At 40.6% G+C, this 22,886-nt stretch overlaps 1 protein-coding gene and 1 pseudogene across 8 annotated transcripts in view; both read left to right on the forward strand.

Annotated features, from left to right (window-relative positions):
* NUMB (NUMB endocytic adaptor protein) overlaps nucleotides 1-22,886 on the forward strand; it is a 193,748-nt gene that overhangs the window by 41,367 nt on the left and 129,495 nt on the right. For all 8 annotated transcript variants that reach the window (XM_066278473.1, XM_066278472.1, XM_066278478.1 and 5 more), the window contains exon 2: nucleotides 14,920-15,067. The gene's annotated coding sequence lies outside the window, so the exon portion shown is untranslated. The remainder of the gene's footprint in view (nucleotides 1-14,919; nucleotides 15,068-22,886) is intronic.
* Nucleotides 735-957, forward strand: LOC136334444 (short transmembrane mitochondrial protein 1-like; annotated as a pseudogene).

Raw genomic sequence — 22,886 nt, forward strand, 5'->3', positions numbered from 1 at the left:
AAAGTGTATTATTAAGAGGCATGGTACAGTATCATTTAGAGTTGTAAAGTTAATTTACCCGTCATAAATGAGAGCTAATTCCTGTAGCCTTCAATGTAGCTCTTCTCAGATGAATTTCAGATTAGTGTTTCTGAGAGGATTGATCTAGCGACTATGTTAGAGGCACTTTTTTTTTTTTTTTTAATTTAATTTAATTTTTTTACAGAGAGAGAGTCAGAGTGAGGGATAGAGAGGGACAGACAGACAGGAACAGAGAGATGAGAAGCATCAATCATCAGTTTTTCATTGCGCATTGTGACATCTTAGTTGTTCATTGATTGCTTTCCCACATGTACCTTGACCTTGGGCCCTCAGCAGACCGAGTAACCCCTTGCAGCCAGAGACCTTGGGTCCTAGCTGGTGAGCTTTTTGCGCCCACGCTCAAGCTGGCAACCTCGGGGTCTCGAACCTGGGTCCTCAGCATCCCAGTCTGACGCTCTTTCCACTGCGCCACCGCCTGGTCAGGCTAGAGGCACTTTTGATAATCGAAATTTATAAAGTTCTTAATAGTTATGCATGTCTCCCCAAACTGAAAGGTTGTTTTTCAATGTTTGTGTACCCCCAAAATTCATGTGTTGAAATCCCCAATGAGATGGTATTAGGAAGTGAGGACTTTGAGAGGTAATTAGGTCATGTAGGTATAGCTCTCATGAATGGGAATAGTGTTCTTTGAAAAGAACCACAGAGAGGCCGCGGGAGGCAGGATAGGGACGGGCCAGGCAGCTGCCAGCATCCATCGCGCCCTCTTTGCTGACATCATGCTCCAGTTCCTGCTTGGATTTACTTTTGGCAACCTGGTTGGAATGTATCTGGCTCAGAATTATGACATACCCAACCTGGCTAAAAAAACTTGAAGACATTAAAAAGGACTTGGATGCCAAGAAGAAACCCCCTAGCTCCTGAGGCCACCTCCAGCACTGCCTCCAGGGATCCCGAGGCCGTTCTTCCCAAGGGCCTCCTTTCCATCCGAACCAAACGCTTCTGTCTTAACCTCCAGTCTCAGCCCTCGCTAGATCCTGCACTGCCTTCGCGCACGGATGGGGCCATGAGTTAAGAGCCGTCCTTTTCCAGCACCCTCACCTCCTCCCTTCCTCCTTCCAGCCACTTGCAGGTTGTCCTGAGACTGGAGTTACGGTGCTAGATTAGTAAACGTGACCTGTAATTAGGAGTCTCTCCCTTATTTGGGATCTCTACTGCCTTTTTCAAAAGAAAAACCGATGAGTTTTGTATAGCTGGTTAGATACAAATAATGCTGACTTCACAGCTTAGCAATTGGAATGGATGTTTAAACATTTGGAACTAAATTATGTTGTTTCAGGGTCAAATTTTCGAATAAAAAAATAGTAAGAAAAAAAAAAAAAGAAAAGAACCACAGAGAGCTCGCTTGCCCCCTTCTGCCATGTGAGGACACAGAAGATGACCATCTATGAATTAGGAAGAGGGCACCAAATCTGTGAGCTCCCTAACCTTGGAATTCCCAGCCTCTAGAACTGCTAGAAATAAAGATTTACTGTTTAAACTACCCAGTCAGGTAGTTTGTTGTAGCAGCCTGTACAGACTAAGCCAAGAATTAAAATCATAGTGCTTGCTTTCAAGAGCTAGAGACCATAGCATATAGTAATAGCATGAATTTGGAGATTTAAAAATAGGGGTTCAGGTTCTGCCTCTACACTTGTTATTTGAACTTGGGCAAGTTTCTTACTACTAAGCATAAGTTATTTCAGTAAGGAAGATGTGTCAACCGATGGTCGATGGTGCCAATTCAGCACCATCAGGAATCCTCAATTTGGTGTGCAGTGAAGAAGGAATCTTGATTCAGTGCGAAACAGCTCAATTGTGATATAGCAAGTCTGTGAAAACAGCGTGGCTATGAGGCAGCCCTGGGGTCAGGACCCTCTCAGGCTTGACAGCTCTGCTCTGCTCCTCGCTGGGCTGCTGGGCTTCTCCGTGCCCTCTGCCAGTCTGCTTTGCTCTGCTCTGGCGAGACATCTTTTGTGTTTCAGCTCAGCCAGGGATAGCAGTCTTCAGTCTTTGCTGGAAAGGGAAAGTGCGCTCCCATACTGAAAGGTTTTGAAAAAGAGTTTGTTAACTCTTGTTAGAATCTATTGTGGAATTCTGGAACGTTTGATTAAGTAGCATTCTGGCCTAGAATCTTTCCATTATGAGGAAGTAATTAGAGATTATATATCACTGTAATAAGTGCTAAAATTTTACATTTTTCTTTTTTACTATATTTTTCTTTTTCATATGAGACATGAAAGTATATATTATAGTATTATCATTTAAAAATTTCTCATATTGAGAAAAACTGATATATGTAATATAACTATCATATCAAAATAGATCGAGGCTTTATATTGATCTTTTGCCATCAACACTTCTGATTGTATTAACTGATAAGCTTTCTTCTACCTATTCACCATGTTTCACCATGTCGGATCCTTTGTGAAGCAGTATAGTTTGTTGGAAGGAACACAGAATTTGAAATCAGAGGGCTTGAAGTCCTGTCAGTGTCAGTTTACTGTGACTTTGACCTTTTTGAGATTGTTTTCCTTATAAGTAATATGAAAAGAATAATGGTATCTATCTCATAATTGCTATCTATTATAGATATGATATAATATAAATCTTATAGAATGGTAATTTCTAAGTTTAAGGACATCTGAAACAATTTCAGTTAATACACACTTGTTCCATTCTGCAAAATAAATATTTACCTTCATATTTCTTTAGTCCTTTGTCTACTTTCTAAGCTGTGAGTTTACTTAAATTATAACCTATTAAAAAAACCACAATAAATTATAACCTATAACTTAAAGCAATTCTATGCTATAAAGCATAGTAAGGTTTGTAATTAAACAATAAAAATTAAAATGCTTTGTAAGCTGTAACATACTCTTTGAATGTTACAGTGTTTTTCAGTTAGGACATTTGTTGTATTTTAACAAAACAATACTGTCCTCAAAGATTGTTACTTTATGGGTTAAAAGACTGCCAACCCAGGACCCATACATATGCTGTCTACAAGAGACACACCTTAAATCAAAAGATGCACACAGACTGAAGATAAAAGGATGGAAAAAAATATTTCATGCAAATGGAAATGAAAAAAAGCTGGGGTAGCAATACTTATATCAGACAAAATGGACTTTAGAACAAAGACCATAGTTAGAGATAAAGAAGGTCACTACATAATGATAAAGGGAGCAATACAAAAGGAAGATATAACCATTATAAATATCTACGCACCTAATATAGGAGCACCTAAATATATAAAGCAGACTTTGATAGACTTAAAGGGCGAGATCAATAGCAATACTATAATAGTAGGAGATTTCAATACCCCATTAACATCATTAGATAGGTCCTCAAGAAAGAAAATTAACAAAGAAACAGCAGACTTAAAGGACATATTAGATGAACTCGATTTAATAGATATCTTCAGAACCTTTCACCCTAAAAGAGCAGAATATACATTCTTTTCAAGTGCTCATGGGACATTCTCTAGAATAGACCACATGTTAGGGCACAAAAGCGGGCTCAACAAATTTAAGAAGATTAAAATCATATCGAACACTTTCTCTGATCACAATGGCATTAAACTAGAAATCAACCACAATAGAAAAATTGAAAAACATTCAAACACTTGGAAACTAAATAGCACGTTATTAAACAATGAATGGGTTAACATTGAGATCAAAGAAGAAATTAAAAAATTCCTAGAAACAAATGATAATGAGCATACATCAACTCAAAATTTATGGGACACAGCAAAAGCAGTCCTGAGAGGGAAGTTTATAGCATTACAGGCATACCTCAAGAAGCTAGAAAAAGCTCAAATTAACAACTTAACCCTGCATCTAAAAGAACTAGAAAAAGAACAGCAAGTAAAGCCCAGAGCTAGTAGAAGGAAGGAAATAATAAAGATCAGAGCAGAAATAAGTGACATAGAGGCTAAAGAAACAATACAGAGGATCAATGAAACCAGGAGCTGGTTCTTTGAAAAGGTAAACAAGATCGATGAACCTTTAACAAGATTCACCAAGAAAAAAAGAGAGAGGACTCAAATAAATAAAATTAGAAACGAGAGTGGAGAAATAACAACTGACACAACAGAAATACAAAATATTGTAAGAAAATACTATGAAGAACTGTATGCCAAAAAACTAGACAACCTAGATGAAATGGACAAATTCCTTGAATCATATAATCTTCCAAAAATTATATGGAAGAATCAGAAAACCTAAACAGACCAATTACAACAAATGAGATTGAAACAGCTATCAAAAAACTCCCAAAAAAGAAAAGTCCTGGGCCTGATGGCTTCACAAGTGAATTCTACCAAATATTCAAAGAAGAACTAACTCCTATCCTTCTCAAGCTATTTCAAAAAATTCAAGAGGAAGGAAGACTTCCAAACTCCTTTTATGAGGCGAGCATAATTCTGATTCCAAAACCAGGCAAAGACAACACAAAAAAAGAAAATTATAGGCCAATATCCCTGATGAACTTAGATGCAAAAATCCTCAATAAAATATTAGCAAACCGGATCCAACAATATATGGAAAAAATCATACACCATGATCAAGTAGGATTTATTCTTGGGAGGCAAGGCTGGTACAATATTCGCAAATCAATCAATGTGATTCATCACATAAACAAAAGAAAGGAGAAAAACCACATGATAATTTCAATAGATGCAGAAAAAGCATTTGATAAAGTCCAGCACCCATTCATGATCAAAACTCTCAGCAAAGTGGGAATACAGGGAACATACCTCAACATGATAAAGGCCATCTATGACAAACCCACAGCCAACATAATACTCAATGGGCAAAAATTAAAATCTATCCCCTTAAGATCAGGAACAAGGCAGGGGTGCCCCCTTTCACCACTCTTATTCAACATAGTTCTGGAAGTCCTCGCCACAGCAATCAGACAAGAAAAAGAAATAAAAGGCATCCAAATTGGAAAAGAAGAAGTAAAACTATCATTATTTGCAGATGACATGATATTGTATATAGAAAACCCTAAAGTTTCAGTCAAAAAACTACTAGACCTGATAAAAGAATTTGGCAAGGTGGCAGGATATAAAATCAATACTCAGAAATCAGAGGCATTTTTATACACTAATAATGAACTGTCAGAAAGAGAAATCAGGGAATCAATCCCCTTTACCATTGCAACCAAAAAAATAAAGTACCTAGGAATAAATCTAACCAAGGAGATTAAAGACTTGTACTCAGAAAATTATAAAACATTGATAAAAGAAATCAGGGAAGATACGAATAAGTGGAGGCATATACCGTGCTCATGGTTAGGAAGAATAAACATCATTAAAATGTCTATATTACCCAAAGCAATTTATAAATTCAATGCAATACCAATGAAAATACCAATGACTTACTTCAAAGACATAGAACACATATTCCAAAAATTTATATGGAACCAAAAAAGAACACGAATAGCCTCAGCAATCCTGAAAAGGAAGAAAAACGGGAGGTATCACACTTCCAGATATCAAGTTATATTATAAGGCCATTGTACTCAAAACAGCATGGTACTGGCATAAGAACAGGCACATAGATCAATGGAACAGAACAGAGAACTCAGAAATAAACCCACAGCTCTATGGACAACTGATATTTGACAAAGGAGGTAAGACAATACAATGGAGTAAAGACAGCCTCTTCAACAAATGGTGTTGGGAAAACTGGACAGCTACCTGCAAAAAAATGAAACTAGACCACCAACTTACACCACTCACAAAAATAAACTCAAAATGGATAAAAGACTTGAATGTAAGCCATGAAACCATAAGCATTTTAGAAGAAAACATAAGCAGTAAGCTCTCTGACATCTCTCGCAGCAATATATTTGCTGATTTGTCTCCACAGGCAAGTGAAATAAAAGACAGGATAAACAAATGGGACTTTATCAAACTAAAAAGCTTCTGCACAGCTAAAGACAATAAGAACAGAATAAAAAGACAAACTACACAATGGGAGAATATATTTGACATAGTGTCTGATAAGGGGTTAATAACCAAAATTTATAAAGAACTTGTAAAACTCAATACCAGGAAGACAAACAATCCAATCCAAAAATGGGCAAAAGAAATGAATAGACATTTCTCCAAAGAGGACACACAGATGGCCAATAGGCATATGAAAAAATGTTCAACATCATTAATGATTAGAGAAATGCAAATTAAAACCACAATGAGATATCACCTCACACCAGTCAGAATGGCGCTCATCAATAAAACAACACAGAATAAGTGCTGGCGAGGATGTGGAGAAAAGGGAACCCTCCTGCACTGCTGGTGGGAATGCAGACTGGTGCAGCCACTGTGGAAAACAGTATGGAGATACCTCAAGAAATTAAAAATCGAACTGCCTTTTGACCCAGCTATACCACTGTTAGGAATATACCCCAAGAACACCATAGCACTGTTTGAAAAGAAGAAATGCACCCCTATGTTTATGGCAGCATTGTTCACAATAGCAAAGATTTGGAAACAGCCCAAGTGTCCATCAGAGGATGAGTGGATTAAAAAGCTTTGGTATATATATACTATGGAATACTACTCAGCCATAAGAAATGATGACATAGGATCTTTTACAACAACATGGATGGGCCTTGATAACATTATACTGAGTGAAAGAAGTAAATCAGAAAAAACTAAGAACTATATGTTTCCACACATAGGTGGGACATAAAGATGAGACTCAGAGACATGAACAACAGTGTTGGGGTTAACAGGGTGGGGGGAGGAGAGGGAGGGGGTTGAGGGAGGGGAGGGGCACAAAGATCATGGCTTTTCAGCATTGGCCATATTCCCCCCTTAATCTAGAGACAGACAGCAAATATTTACGTATGGTGTTCCCACTATAAAGACTGCTGTCTTAGGGACAAATGCTGACAAACTATTTCAGCAGTTCCTCCTTCTTCAAAGTCTTATATGTAAACATAGAGCTCCATGTTTCATAGGACATACTCAAGCTCACTCCATGCTTCCTGGTGCTTTAGCACAAGGGAATGCCCCCCCCCTTTTTTTTTTTTGTATTTTTTCTTTTATTTATTTATTTTTTGTATATTTCTGAGGATGGGGATGGGGAGGCAAGCAGACAGACTCCTGCATGCGTCTGACTGGGATCCACCTGGCATGCCTACCGGGGGGAATGCTCTGCCCATCTGGGATGTTGCTCTGTTACAACCGGAGTCATTCTGGCAACTAGGGCGGAGGCCATGGGGCCATCCTTAGTGCCCAGGGTGGATTTGCTCCGGTGGAGCCTTGGCTGTGGGCAGGAGGAGAGGGACCGGGAGGGGGGAGAGGGGGAGGGGTGGAGAGGTAGATGGGCGCTTCTCCTGTGTGCTCTGGCCGGGAATCGAACCCGGGAATCCTGCACACCAGGCCAATGACTCCAACGGGTCTACCATATCATGCTTTTTACTTAAAAAAAAAAAAAATTTACATTTCTTTTGAAAGCTGATGAACAGGAGACACCTAATCTACCTTCTTTATTAGATCTAGCTAATAACACTGTTCTGTCTTTTGTCCAAATAGCTCCAGATATATGGAAAAGATTTATATAGGCGGATGGGGATCCTCAAACCCCTCAGCGAGATCTTCTGAGAATGGCTTTTAAGATACCTAGAGGCAGAAAAAGCCCAATAGAGATCAGAGGGAACTACCAGCTTTTAGGATACACCCTTAAAGGCTCCAACACCCCAAAGGGGTCTCATAGGATGCCATCTGGGTCCTGCTTCAATAGTGGAAAGGAAGGTCATTGAGCTAAAGCCTGCCAGGCTTACACACCTCTGCTGTGAGGAAACAGGGACACTGGAAGGTGGGCTTCCCCCTCGCTCCTCTAAGGGAGGGTTCAGTCTCTTCCAGGCCTGCTCCAGCCACCTATGACCTAACCTTGCCCAGAATGCTGGGGTTTGCCACTGAAGGCTGAAGGTGCCCAGTGCCGTCGACCCCATCTACGACACCGTGGACGAGCCTAGGGTATTTCTTCCAAGAAGCAGGTAAACTGATCTCATTTGAACAAGGGCCACTTAACTATGTTTTGCCTGAATAGTCAGGTTCTTTATTCTTCCCTCAAAGATCTCTGTTGTGGGTGTTGATAGTCCTATTTTCTGCTGCTTTGCTTAATATATAGTGATTCCTTTATTCCTCCTACCTCAATGCCCCACTCATATTTCAGGCTGGGACCTACTCTTAATTTAGAGCTCTCTTTTCTCCTTTTGCCAACTTGTATTATGAATTTACCTTTGCCACCCAGCTTAGTGTATCCCAAGGTTCTCTTTACCAGGCCACAGTCACAGAGCTCCAGGGAAAAGCAACCTGGTCTCAACTCTCCAGGCAGAGGAGAACAGAAGCTCCATATCCACGCATGCTGCAAATGGCTTTTTCCAGTCTACCTGAATCATTACCAGCTAGAAGCAGCGGTCATTGGGACTTGGACATGAGCTGCAAAGTATAGAATGGTGTCAACAATTCCAGTGCCATACGGACTTTTCCTGTGGGGAACTTTCCTGGACTCCTGCTCCCTGTGACAGCTCCTAACAGACTGAACTGTGGTTGGGTTGCATTTTTCAGGGATTTGGCATGGTGAGGGGGCCAACTTGGACTTGGGGAACATGTTAAGGACACTACTCATTTATGGATTCTTGCTGTATTGGCCAAGAGTTTGCTTAAAGGCTTTTAATCACTGTAAAAAAAATAGAGGACTGGATGAAGAAGATGGGGCACATATACACCATGGTATATTATTCAGCTAGGAGAAATGGTGACATTGGATCACTTATAGCGGAATGGTGGAGTCTTGGTAGCATTGTGCGGAGTGAAATGAGCGAATCAGAAAAAAACAGGAGCTGCAGGATTCCATACATTAGTGGGACATAAAAGCGATACTGAGAGGCATGAACAGGAGTGTGGTGGCTAAGGGGGGTGGGGGGAGGGAAGGAGGGAGAGGGGGAGGGGAGGGGGAGGGGTACAGAGAGAACTGGATGGAGGGTGGCAGAGGACGATCTCTCTTTGGGTGATGGGTATGCAACATAACTAAATGACAAGATAACCTGGAAATGTTTTCTTTGAATGTATGTACCCTAATTTATTGATGTCACCCCATTAAGAAAAAAAAAAAAAAGACTGCCAACCTTTGGTTTGATGTATCAGTTTTATTTAGGGTATCTTTAGGTTTTTATTTGCCTTTACATTTTTCTTAATAATACACTTTTTCACTATTTGAGAATTCCTCCTTTGCCAAAGTTAGACATTGGTTAGGCTTTATCATTACATTCAGTTTCGTGGCGTCATGCAAAGGGCTGTCTGGAGGCTTCACTGGGATCTAGTCTTTCTTTAAGTCACTGGTTCTTAAGGGTCAGTACCTCCCCTATTAGGTGTTTGGATCTTTGAAGGGTACACTTTTGGTTGCCACAAAGGTTTGGGCGGCGTGGTTGCAGCATTGGCATTCAATGAGCAGAAGACAGAAATGCCAAACATACCACAAAGTATGAGAGCTCTGCATGATTATTGAACATTCCCCAGACCTTCTTGTAGGTAAAATACATGTTTGGTCTTATCTGATCTTAATTATTTCACATTTAAACACAAAGCATTTTTTGCATCGTTTTTTTTATTTAATGAATTATTTTTTTAGAGTAAAAACATTGATTGGTTTTTTCACTTATTTATGCATTCATTAATTGACTCTTGTATGGACCCTGACCAGGGGTTGAACTCACAACCTTGTTGTATTGGTACAATGCTCTAAACCAGGTGTCAGGAACCTATGGCTCGCGAGCCAGATGTGGCTCTTTTGATGGCTGCATCTGGCTCACAGACAAATCTTTAATAAAAAAAAAATAACATTAAAAATATAAAACATTCTCATGTATTACAATCCATTCATTTCCTACCACTCATGTTCATGGTTGCAGGTGGCTAGAGCCAATCACAGCTGTCCTCCAGGACAACACCAAATTTTTTTTTTTTTTTTTTTAATCTTTTTATTTTTTTTATTTTTTAAAGATTTTATTTATTCAATTTTCAGAGAGGAGAGAGAGAGAAAGGGAGAGAAAGAACAGGAAGCATCAACTTCCCATATATGCCCTGACCAGGCAAGCCCAGGGTTTCGAACCGGCGACCTCAGTGTTCCAGATCGAGGCTTTATCTCACTGCGCCACCACAGGTCAGGCGCAACACCAAATTTTTATTGGATAGTGCGTAAGGTACACAGGTTGTTGCATGGCTCTCATGGAATTACATTTTAAAATATGTGGCGTTCATGGCTCTCTCAGCCAAAAAGTTTCCCGAGCCCTGCTCTAAACCAACTAAGTACCCAGCCATGGCTGCATGGTTTTAATAGACATTGAATTTTTCAGGACTGCAATTGCTGAGTAAACTGAGGGCAAATTGTACTTTCTTTTGTTCAGAACTTCAATAAGAGTTGATAATTGTTTTGGAAAATCATATTACTTAATGCATTGCCCCTCATGGCATCTAATTTTCCAGTACAACTTATTATGTCAGTCTACATTGGTAGCTGTCACCTTCATGGCATTTTTTTTTAATGGGGTGACATTCCTTCATGGCATTTTTATGCATCAATGTAACTCCCTATTTTCCTTCCACCTTTATCCCCACCACAGCCCGTGGACAACCACCTTTCTACTTTCTGTCTCTGAATTTGACTATTCTGAGTATCTCATAGACATGGAGTCATACAATAGGGGGTTGGGCAAAGTAGGTTTACATTTGTGAGTACACGAAACACAGTTTATTCTTGTATTTGATTTTTAGAGAAAGAGAGGAAGGGTGAAGAGAGAGACATCGATTTGTTGTTCCACTTATTTATGCATTGATATGTTCTTTTTTTTTTAGATTTTATTTATTGATTTTAGAGAGACAGAGACAGAGAGAGAAAGGCAATGGGGGAGGAGTGGGAAGCATCAACTCCCAGTTGCTTTTCATAGCCTGGGGCTTCAAACTGCAACCTCAGCATTCCAGGTCAATGCCTTATCTGCTGCACCACCACCAGTCAGGTTCATGGGTTGATTTTGTATGTGCCCTGACTGGGGATTGAACCACAACCTGGTGCATCGGAATGATGCTCTATCCAACTGAGCTACCTGGCCAAGGGCTCATATTATTTATTAGTTATTGTGTTATTTTCCATATGAACAACTGTAAACCTACTTTTGTTCCACCCTGTATTTGTCGTTTTGTCTGGATTTATTTCACTTAGCATGTCTTCAAGGTTCCTTTATGTTATGGCATGTGTCAAAACATTACTTTTTTAAAGGCTTAATATTCTATTGTATGTATATACCATATTTTGTTTATGTGTTTCTGTCAAGGAACACTTGGGTTGTTTCCATCTTTTGGCTATTGTGAATAATGGTACTGTGAGCGTTGGTGTACAAATATCTGTTTGAGTCCCTGTTTGAGTTCAGTTCTTTTGAGTATATACCCAGAAATGTAATTGCTGAATCATATGGTAATTCTATTTTTAATTTTCCTGAGGACCTGTGACATGTTTTACTGTTTCTTTTTAACATCTATATTTTACTTTAGAGGTATTTTAAATCAATTATAGATCTGCATTGCCTGACCAGGTGGTGGCGCAGTGGATAGAGTGTCGGACTAGGATGTGGAGGACCCAGGTTCAAGACCCCGAGGTCGCCAGCTTGAGCGCGGGCTCATCTGGTTTGAGCAAAGCTCACCAGCTTGGACCCAAGGTCGCTGGCTTGAGCAGGTTACTCGATCTGCTGAAGGCCCATGGTCAAGGCACATATGAGAAAGCAATCAATGAACAACTAAGGTGTCGCAACGAAAAACTGATGATTGATACGTCTCATCTCTCTCCGTTCTTGTCTGTCTGTCTCTGTCTGTCCCTCTCTCTGACTCTCTCTCTGTCTCTGTAAAAAAATATAAAAAAATAAATAATAATTATAGATCTGCATTATTTTAATGGCTATATAGGATTTCAGTGTATGGCTATGCTAATGTTTACTTGTGGATGTTTCTGTTAATAGTTTTTGCTATTATAAACTATACTGTGATTCATTTGTTCATCAATTATTTATTGAACATCTACTATGTGGTAGGCAAATGTAATAGCTCTTCTGTACATATATATTTGCATCTATCCATTTACTTAGGATAACTATTTTAGTAGGATCGGACTGTTGGGTCAAAGGATGGAGTTCATATGTGTTCATAGTGTTAGCAGAAGACTCTTCATCTTGGAGGTAGTGTAAAATGTCCAGTGGGTATTTAGCATTTATTCATAGGGAAAAGTTTGGCAAGCCAAATCTTTGAACCAGCAGCCTTTTATTTAATTCTGTGAATTCATAATGCTAGTGTTTCCAATTGTGTTTTTAGAAATTTAGATTTTTTTTTCTGGTTCTGTTTCAATAATATATTGTATTCATATTTCCTCTTTTATGTAGCACCTATCCTCCAATCCAAAGATATTAGAAAATTACTAATATTCATAATTTTAGTTTATTGTGCTATAATGGAGGCAGAAATATTTGAAAGGTAATCATGGACAAAACCTAAATTTTTTTTTTTTTGTATTTTTCTGAAGCTGGAAACGGGGAGAGACAGTCAGACAGACTCCTGCATGCGCCCGACCGAGATCCACCTGGCACGCCCACCAGGGGGCGACGCTCTGCCCACCAGGGGACGATGCTCTGCCCCTCCGGGGCGTAGCTCTTTTGCGACCAGAGCCACTCTAGCGCCTGGGGCAGAGGCCAAGGAGCCATCCCCAGCGCCTGGGCCATCTTTGCTCCATTGGAGCCTCGCTGTGGGAGGGAAGAGAGAGACAGGGAGGAAGGAGAGGGGGAGGGGTGGAGAAGCAGATGAGCGCTTCTCCTGTGTGCCCTGGCCTGGAATCGAACCCGGGACTTCTGCACGCCAGGCCAACGCTCTACCACTGAGCCAACTGACCAGGGCCAAAACCTAAATAATATAATTAGAACAAAACCTAATTGGCTTATTATGATCAAATACAGGTCAAGTGTTTGCACGAGTAATGTACCCAGTGTGATTTCTGGCATATTTGAAAAGGGTTTGCCACACCTATTGTTATTCCTCTATGTTTTTGGGGTATGTATTTAGCTCTCTTTTAACAGAACTGTTAAAACTGAAACTAGGCCTGACCTGTGGTGGCGCAGTGGATAAAGCGTCGACCTGGAAATGCTGAGATTGCTGGTTCAAAACCCTGGGCTTGCCTGGTCAAGGCACATATGGGAGTTGATGCTTCCAGCTCCTCCCCCTTCTCTCTCTCTGTCTCTCCTCTCTCTCTGTCTCTCCCTCTCCTGTCTAAAATGAATAAAGAAAAAAATTTTTAAAAAATAAAAAAAAAAATAAAAAAAAAAAAACAAAAAAAAAACACTGAAACTAAAACTTCAAAAGCATTATAATCTGTTATAGAATCAGGCCCTGGAAGAAATTAAGTGAAACACATTGTTGGCTAAAAATACAGTTTGCAAATTACATCTGAAATTGTTTTGTGAGAGCATCTATTGGAAATGAAATTTAGCTTTTCTTATTCTGTGGGATTTTATTTTTTATTTATTGATTTTAGCAAGAGAGGGAGTGAGTGAGAGAGAGAGAGAGACAGGAACATTGATCTGCTCCTGAATGTGCCCTGACCAGGGATCGAACTGGCAACCTCTAGACTTTGGTACAATTCTTTCCCAATTGAACTATCTGGCCAGGGCTTTGTGGGCTTTTGTGTGTGTGTGTGTGTGTGTGTGTGTGTGTGTGGCAGAGACAGAGTCAGAGAGAAGAACAGATAGGGACAGACAGATAGAAAGGGAGAGAGATAAGAAACATTAGTTCTTCGTTGCGGTTCCTTAGTTGTTCATTGATTGATTTCTCACATGTGCCTTGATGGGGTTGGGGGTGGGGGGGACTTACAGCAGACTGACCCCTTGCTCGAGCCAGCAACATTGGGCTCAAGCTGATGAGCCTTGCTCAAACCAGATGAGCCCGTGCTCAAGCTGGCAACCTCGGGGTCTTGAACCTGGGTCCTCCACGTCCCAGTCAGACACTCTGTCCACTGCGCCACCGCCTGGTCAGGCTTTGTGGGCTTTTTAAAAACATTATTATCTGAACGTAGATGTCCATACGAAATAACTTTTTAATGTTTTTCAGTTTTTAACTAATTTTTCCTTAGGACCATATAAGTCTTTTCTATATATTCTGAGTAGTGAATGAATATGCAGAATGTTAAGAGGAGAGGGAATTTTAGAGTTCATGTACATCATATAGATATCTAAAAGAATTTTACATTATTTGTACAGGGCTATAAACTTTTGATTTCCACTCTTTAGGGTTATGTAAAAAAACAATTACTGTCTATCACATCATCTCATTTTAACACCAAAAAAATAGGAAGGACAATCTCATAGTAAACACAATTGTAACTTTACACTCATGTTTGGTCATGACCGGCACCTGTTCAAGGATTAGATTTCAGAAACTATTATCTAATGCAGCTCTCCTTTTAGAGATGATGTTTCTGAGCCCAAAGAAGTATGAATTCTTACAGCAAGGCAGAATGATAACTCAGTTTAGAACCAGGACTTCTGACTCCCAACCCAAGGTTTTGATCATGTCCCTCAGTCTTCATCACATGATGAGACTCTGTGCTTTACCCAAGATAATGTAACTACGCAGTAAGAATTCAAGCTGGAAGTTGAATCTACCCAACTCCATTTTTAGTGAAGCCTGTGCATTCACCTCCATGTAATCTTAACCTAGTCTGTCAGCCGCCATTTAGTTGTAGAGATGAAATTACAAGTGATTGAAAGGAGATATTTATATTTAATATTTTCTTTCTTTAAAAATTTCAGATTTGGGCCTTAAGCAACTTCTTCCAGGGAAGAGGCCAGTGCAGCTGCTTTTGCAACAGAAGATCTTTGATCCACATCCATAGATTGGAATATTGGAATATTGGAATATTGGTGGGCCAGCCATCCTCAGACAGCCCACTTAGGACAGGTAAGTGAAAGAGAAAGAGCAAGGGTCAGAAAAGTAGAATGAATGCTAATATTTGTCTTTTTTTTTTCTTTTTTTCTTTTTTAGCGACAGGAATGAAGGGGGAGAGAAGAGAAGCATCAACTTGTAGTTGCATCACTTTAGTTTTTCCTTGATTGCTTCTCATATGTTTCTTGACTGGGGTTCTCCAGCCAAGCCAGCAGCCTTGGGCTTAAGACAGTAACCTTGGGCTTCAAGCCAGTGACCTCTGTGCTCAAGCCAGCAATCATGGGATCATGTGAGTGACCCCTCACTGAACCCACTGACCATAGGGTCATGTCTGTGATCCCGCGCTCAAGCTGGTGAGCCTGTGCTCAAGCTACTGACCTCGGGGTTTCAAATCTGGGACCTCAGCGTCCCAGGTTGATGCTTTATTCACTGCACCACCTCCAGTCAGGCCCCTTCCTATTTCTTGTTAGATGCAAACAGTTGGCTATGCTTAAAAATGTAACCCTTTATTTTGGTAAAACCGAAGCAGTTGAAATCTTAGGTGAGTGGGGTGAAACATTTTCTTGATTGTAAAATATGTGTCAAAATGTTAACAGTGATGAAACTTAACACAGTTAAAATTCTTTCTTTCTCTTTTGTGCATTTTCCAAAGTGTATTCATGAGCACATGTTAGTTATCTATTGTTGCATAACAAACCACCTCAAACTTAGTGGTTTAAAACATGCCAATTATTTGTTTTGCTCATGTATCTGCAATTTGGGTAAGGCTCACTTGGTGGGGACAGCTTGTCTCTGTCAACATGTGGTGTGAGGCGGAGTGGCTGGAAGGGTAGGGTTGGCTCAAGGGCTGGGAGCTGGAATCATTTGAAAGCTCACTCAGTCAAGTGTCTGGTGGCTGATGCTGGCTGTTGGCAAGGACCTCAGCCTGGGCTGTCAGCCAGAACACCTACACATGACCTTTCCTTTTGGTTGCTTGGTTTTCTCACAGCATGGTGGCTGGGTTCCAAGACAGAGCATCCCAAGAGAAGAGAACAAGGCGAAATTGCATGGCATATTTAACTTAGTTTTGGAAGTCACATGGTATTATTCTGCAATTTTCTGTTGGTTGAGGTAGTCAGAAAGGTCCACCCAGATTCAGAGAAGGGTGTGGACGTAGACCCTACCATATGAAGAGAGGAGTATCATCATATTATAAGAAGACCTATGGGATGGGATCTGCCATTGCAGCCATCTTTGGAAAATATAATCTGCCATAATTTGTATTTTTTTTCTATTGGGGTGACATTGGTTAGTCAAATTATATAGATTTCAAGTGTACAATTCCCTGGGCTTGCCCTGTCAAGGTTCATAAAACAATTGAGCAGTGAACAACTAAAGTGAAGCTACTATGAGTTGAAATTTCTCGTCCCCTCTGCCCCCTAACCTGCCATAAAATCATTTTTATTTATTTATTTATAAAATCACTTTTAAAAAAAGGTACAATAATTGGGAAAGCTGAGGTGTTTTTTGCTTTGTTTTATTCTTTGTTTTGTTTTGCTTTTGAAAGAAAAATGAGATGTTTTCTAGTAGACATAGATTGGGAATAATGATTATAGGTAGCATAAAATATTACATCTTAAATAGCAATAAAATAAATGCACATATATACAAACATATATAAAAACTTTAAACAATTAACTTGGGTTTTTGTTTACAGCTTTTTTTTTTTTTTTTTTTTTTTTGTATTTTTCTGAAGCTGGAAACGGGGAGAGACAGTCAGACAGACTCCCACATGCGCCCGACCGGGATCCACCCGGCACGCCCACCAGGGGCGACACTCTGCCCACCAGGGGGCGATGCTCTGCCCCTCCGGGGCGTCGCTCTGCAGCGACCAGAGCCACTCTAGCGCCTGTGGCAGAGGCCAAGGAGCCATCCCCAGCGCCCGGGCCATCTTTGCTCCAATGGAGCCTTGGCTGCAGGAGGGGAAGAGAGAGACAGAGAGGAAGGAGGGGGTGGGGGGATGGAGAAGCAAATGGGCGCTTCTCCTATGTGCCCTGGCCGGGAATCGAACCCGGGTCCCCTGCACGCCAGGCCGACGCTCTACCGCTGAGCCAACCGGCCAGGGCCTATAGCATTTTTTTTTAGCTTGCTTTTGAGTAGGTAAATTGCCAGTAACACCTTCTCTAGGTTTGTTTACACTGCTTTATGTTGCCTCCATTCCACAAATCCTGTTTGTTTTGTTGTTGTTTTTACAGAGATAGAGAGAGAGTCAGAGAGAGGGATAGACAGGGACAGACAACAGGAACAGAGAGAGAGATGAGAAGCATCAATCATCAGTTTTTCATTGTACGTTACAACACCTTAGTTGTTCATTGATTGCTTTCACATATGTGCCTTGACCGTGAGGCTACAGCAGACCGAGTAACCCCTTGCTCAAGCCAGTGAGCTTGGGTCCAAGCTGGTGAGCTTTGCTCAAACCCGATGAGCCTGCGCTCAAGCTGGCGACCTCGAGGTCTCGAATCTGGGTCGTCCGCATCCCAGTCTGATGCTCTATCCACTGCACCACCGCCTGGTCAAGCCACAAGTCCTGTGTTTAAGGGAATAAAAATTCCTTATGTTAATGAGATACTGCTTTTTTGACTGAAGCTAAAACAACAATAAAAACTCCAAAAACACTCTTTAGAAATTGCAAATGTGGTTGTGTTTAGTCTATGGCACTTTATTCAGTCCCTGGAAGGAGGTAAATGGTAAGGTTCTCTTGTAAAGATAATTGACTGTATAAATACTCTTTTAAAATGCAAAAAGAATTTAGAATAACTGTTAAAGGCATTAATTATATTTCTTTGGGATTTGTGGTTTTGATGAGATTTCTAAAATTATAAGAATTCTCAATAGAAAAGTGGCATTCAGTTCATGCTTATACAGGTTTTTGGCAAAACAGAAGTTGTGTTACTGTTTTCCTGTGCGTGTCCTTCCTCTTCCTCATTGTTCACAGATGTAGTATTTTCTGTGTATGAAATGTTTAACAAAATGTTTTTTAAAATTTGTGATAAGGAAGTGATTAGCATAGCATAAAATTTACTATATTATTTATTTTTTTTTTCATTTTTCTGAAGCTGGAAACAGGGAGAGACAGTCAGACAGACTCCCGCATGCGCCCAACCGGGATCCACCCGGTATGCCCACCATGGGGCGACGCTCTGCCCACCAGGGGGCGATGCTCTGCCCATCCTGGGCGTCGCCATGTTGCGACCAGAGCCACTCTAGCGCCTGAGGCAGAGGCCAAGGAGCCATCCCCAGCTCCCGGGCCATCTCTGCTCCAATGGAGCCTTGGCTGTGGGAGGAGAAGAGAGAGACTGAGAGGAAGGCGCGGTGGAGGGGTGGAGAAGCAAATGGGAGTTTCTCCTGTGTGCCCTGGCCGGGAATCGAACCCAGGTCCTCCACACGCTAGGCCGACGCTCTACCGCTGAGCCAACCGGCCAGGGCTACTATATTATTTTTAAGTGCACAGGTCAATAATGTTAAGTACACTCACATTGTTGTGCAGCCAATCTCCAGACCTCTTCATCTTGCAAAACTGAAACTATAATTTTGGGGCTTTTTGTTTCTTTGTTTTGAGAGAAAGAGATAGACAAGAAGGGAGACAGATGAGAAGTATCAATTCTTTGTTGTGGCACCTTAGTTGTTCACTGATTGCTTTCTCATATATGTCTTGACCGGGAGGCTACAGCAGAGCAAGTGACCCCTTGCTCAAGCCAGTGACCTTGGGCTTCAAGTCATGTCTATGATTACATGCTCAAGCTGGTGACCCCGTGCTTACGCTGTTAAGCCTGCACTCAAGCCAGTGAGGTCAGGGGTTTTGTTTTGTTTTGTTTTACAGAGACAGAGAGAGAGTCAGAGAGAGGAGGGATAGATAGGGACAGACAGACAGGAACGGAGAGAGATGAGAAGCATCAATCATCAGTTTTTCACTGCGACACCTTAGTTGTTCATTGATTGCTTTCTCATATGTGCCTTGACTGTGGGCCTTCAGCAGACCGAGTAACCCCTTGCTCAAGCCAGTGACCTTGGGTCCAAGCTGGTGAGCTTTGCTCAAACCAGATAAACCCATGCTCAAGCTGGCGACCTCGGGGTCTCAAACCTGGGTCCTCTGCATCCCAATCCGACGCTCTATCTGCTGCACCACTGCCTGATCAGGCGACCTCAGGGTTTTGAACCTGGGTCCTTGGCGTCCCAGGCCAATGCTCTATCCACTGCACCAGTGCCTGGTCGGGTGAAACTCTGTAATCATTAAACAATACCTCCTTGTTTCTCTCTCCCTCTCACCACTGGCAACCAGCATTCTGCTTTCTGTTTATGAATTTGACTCCTCATGTCAGGGGTCGGGAACCTTTTTGGCTGAGAGAGCCATGAATGCCACATATTTTAAAATGTAATTCCGTGAGCGCCATACAATGACCCATGTATGTTAAGAATTATGCAATAAAAATTCGAGGTTGTCCCGGAGGACAGCTGTGATTGGCTCCAGCCACCCGCAACCATGAACATGAGCAGTAGGAAATGAATGGATTGTAATACATGAGAATGTTTTATTTATTTATTTATTTATTTATTTATTTATTTATTTATTTTTGACAGATACAGAGAGAGTCAGAGAGAGGGACAGATAGGGACAGACAGACAGGGAGGGAGAGAGATGAGAAGCATCAGTTCTTTGTTGCAGCTCCTTAGTTGTTCAGTGATTGCTTTCTCATTTGTGCCTTGACCAGGGGGCTACAGCAGAGCGAGTGACCCCTTGCTCAAGTCAGTGACCTTTGGGCTCAAGCCAGCGACCCCTCGCTCAGGCTGGTGAGCCCGTGCTCAAGCCGGATGCTCAAGCTGGCAACCTCGAGGTTTCAAACCTGGGTCCTCTGTGTCCCAGTCTGACACTCTATCCAGTGCACCAGTGCACCATTGCCTGGTCAGGCCAATGTTTTATATTTTTAACGTTATTATTATTTTTATTAAAGATTTGTCTGCGAGCCAGATGCAGCCATCCAAAGAGCCACATCTGGCTTGCAAGCCATAGGTTCTTATTTCACTTAACATAATATCCTGAAGGATAGTCTGTGATGTAGCATGTGTCAGAATTTCATTCATTTTTAAGTGTGAACAATATTCCATTTTACATATGTACACACACATATATACTACATTTTATTTATCTGTTTATCTTTTGATGGACACGTGAGTTGCTTCCCCTTTTGGTTATTGTGAATAATGCTGCTATGAACATAGGTATAGAAATAGTTCTTTGAGTTCCTGCTTTCAATTCTTTTGGGTGTATATAACCAGAAGTGGAATTGCTGGATTGCATAATAACTATCTTTAATTTTTGAGAGACTGTCATACTGTTTTCCATGGTGGCTGTACCATTTTATATTCCCACTGACAGTACAAGTGTTCCAGTTTCTCCGTATCCTCACCAACAGTTGCTATTTTCTGTTTCTATTTAATTAAAAAAAATTTTTTTTGTATTTTTTTCTGAAGTTGGAAACAGGGAGGCAGTCAGACAGACTCCCGCATGCGCCCAACCGGGACCCACCCGGCGCCCACCAGGGGGCGATGCTCTGCCCATCTGGGGCGTTGCTCTGTTGTAACCAGAGCCATTTTAGCGCCTGAGGCAGAGGCCACAGAGCCATCCTCAGCGCCCGGGCCAACTTTGCTCCAATGGAGCCTTGGCTGCGGGAGAGGAAAGAGAGGGAGAGGGGTGGAGAAGCAGATGGGCGCTTCTTCTGTGTGCCCTGGCTGGGAATCGAACCCGGGACTCCACGCCAGGCCGACGCTCTACCACTGAGCTAACCGGCCAGGGCTCTGTTTAATTTTTAATAGTAGTCATCCTGATGCATGGGTGTGAGGTTAGTATCTCATTGTGGTTTTGATATGTATTCCCTAATGATTAGTGATATTGAGCATCTGGGCGTCTTTTCATGTGCTGATTTTGTATATCTTCTCTGGGGAATGTCTATTCAAGTCCTTTGCCTATTTTCTAATTGAGGTGTTTTGTTGTTGTTGAGTTGTAGGAGTTTTGGATATTAAGCCCTAATCAAATATAAGACTTGCAAACATTTTCTTCCATTTTGTAGGTTGACTTTTTATTCTTTTAATTGTGCCCTTTGATGAGCAGAGGTTTTCAATTTTGATGTAGTCCATCTTATCTCATTTTACTGTTGTCTTTGCTTTTGGTGTCATATTTATGGAATCATTCCATAATCTAATGTCATAAAACTCTTCCCATACTTCTTTTTCCAAGAGTTTTATAGTGGTAAGGCTTATATTTTGGTTATTGTCTTTCTCAGTTCTAAAATTTCTATTTGGTTCTTCTTTATGTCTTCTATTTATTTATATATTTATTTTTTTGCTGATGATTTATAATTTAAGATTTATTTCAAGAGTGGTTGATGTACATAGTAGCTGCTTTAAAGTCGCTGTCAGATTATTCCAATATCTAAGTCTTTCTTCATTGGTGTTGCCTTTTCCCATGTGAGTTGTGATTTTTGTTCTTCTTATGCTGAGTAGTTTTGGTTTGTATCCTGGATATTTTGAGTATTATATAATGAGATTCTATGTTTTCTTTATATTTCATAGCAAATGTTAATATTTTTGTTTTAGCCTTCAGTGGGTTGTGGTTCCAATGTCAGTTCAATTTTTAGAGCTTTGTCAGTGCTATTCAGAGAGGAAGGGAGAGAGAGTGGAGGGGGAAGGGAAGCATTTGTTGTTCCACTCAGTTGTGCATTTCTTAATTACCTTCGTGTGTGTCCTGTTTCTGAACGATGCTCTTAACTGACTGAGCTAACTGGTCAGAGCTTCTTGTAGATATTTTTGAAAATACTAATAGGCAAATATTAAGAGATCATCTGTAATACTTCCAATCCAGAGATGATGATTATTAACTTTGGCTGTATCATTCTGGTCTTTAAATATTCTTACACATACAAATTTATATACAGATGAACAATTGTATGTTTTTGTTTATTAATAAGATCATATGTACAGTTTTTATAACTTACACTTTTCATTTCACGATAATTTATGACCATTTTCCCATGTTGTTGGAAATACTTCTATATCAGCCTTGCATATTTTATTCCACTTTATGGCTTTAAGTTATTTAGTCTTCTATTCTAGAACATCTGTGCGGTCTTTGGTTTTTCTCTCATTCACAACACTGGAGCGAAGTGTTAATCAAGCTTGCACTTGGATGAGGCAAGGCCAGAGGGGTTATGCTCTTGTTCTCTTTGTGGATCGAGGTCTGCCGCAGGTTGCAGGCTGTCTTCATCTGTTTTCTAATTGGACTCTAGGACAGGTATTAATGCTTCATTTTATAAAGATGACATCTAGCTCTGGATGTTCCAGGGCTAGAATTAAAAATTTCCCAGTTGAGCCTTATCCTTTTCTCTCTCTCTTTCTCTTTCTTTTCCCTTTGGCAAGGCCAGCTTAGCATAGAAGGATAGTCACAAGTACACTTAGGCCTGCACTTAAACAGCACTGCCCCCTCTCATAGAGGGGCTGCTAAATTGCAAGTATTAAGAACTCTAAATTAATTACTTTATTTCAAAATGTTAATAGCTTTTTATTATAAAAAATCAGGATATTCATTATAAAACAAAATATAGAAAACCATAAAGAAATTAAAATTCTCATAATCTTTCTATTCCATTACTATTGCCATTTTACCTTAAATACTTTTAGGATCTTTTCTAGATGGTGTGCACTGGCTCACTAGAGCCAATTATTAATGAATTATGCAAACCCAGATCATTGGTAACTTGATATTAGCTATGATGATAGCAGTTACACCATGGAAGTTGGCAAA

Source organism: Saccopteryx bilineata, chromosome 4 (assembly GCF_036850765.1).
Source record: "Saccopteryx bilineata isolate mSacBil1 chromosome 4, mSacBil1_pri_phased_curated, whole genome shotgun sequence".
Classification (NCBI taxonomy): domain Eukaryota; kingdom Metazoa; phylum Chordata; class Mammalia; order Chiroptera; family Emballonuridae; genus Saccopteryx; species Saccopteryx bilineata.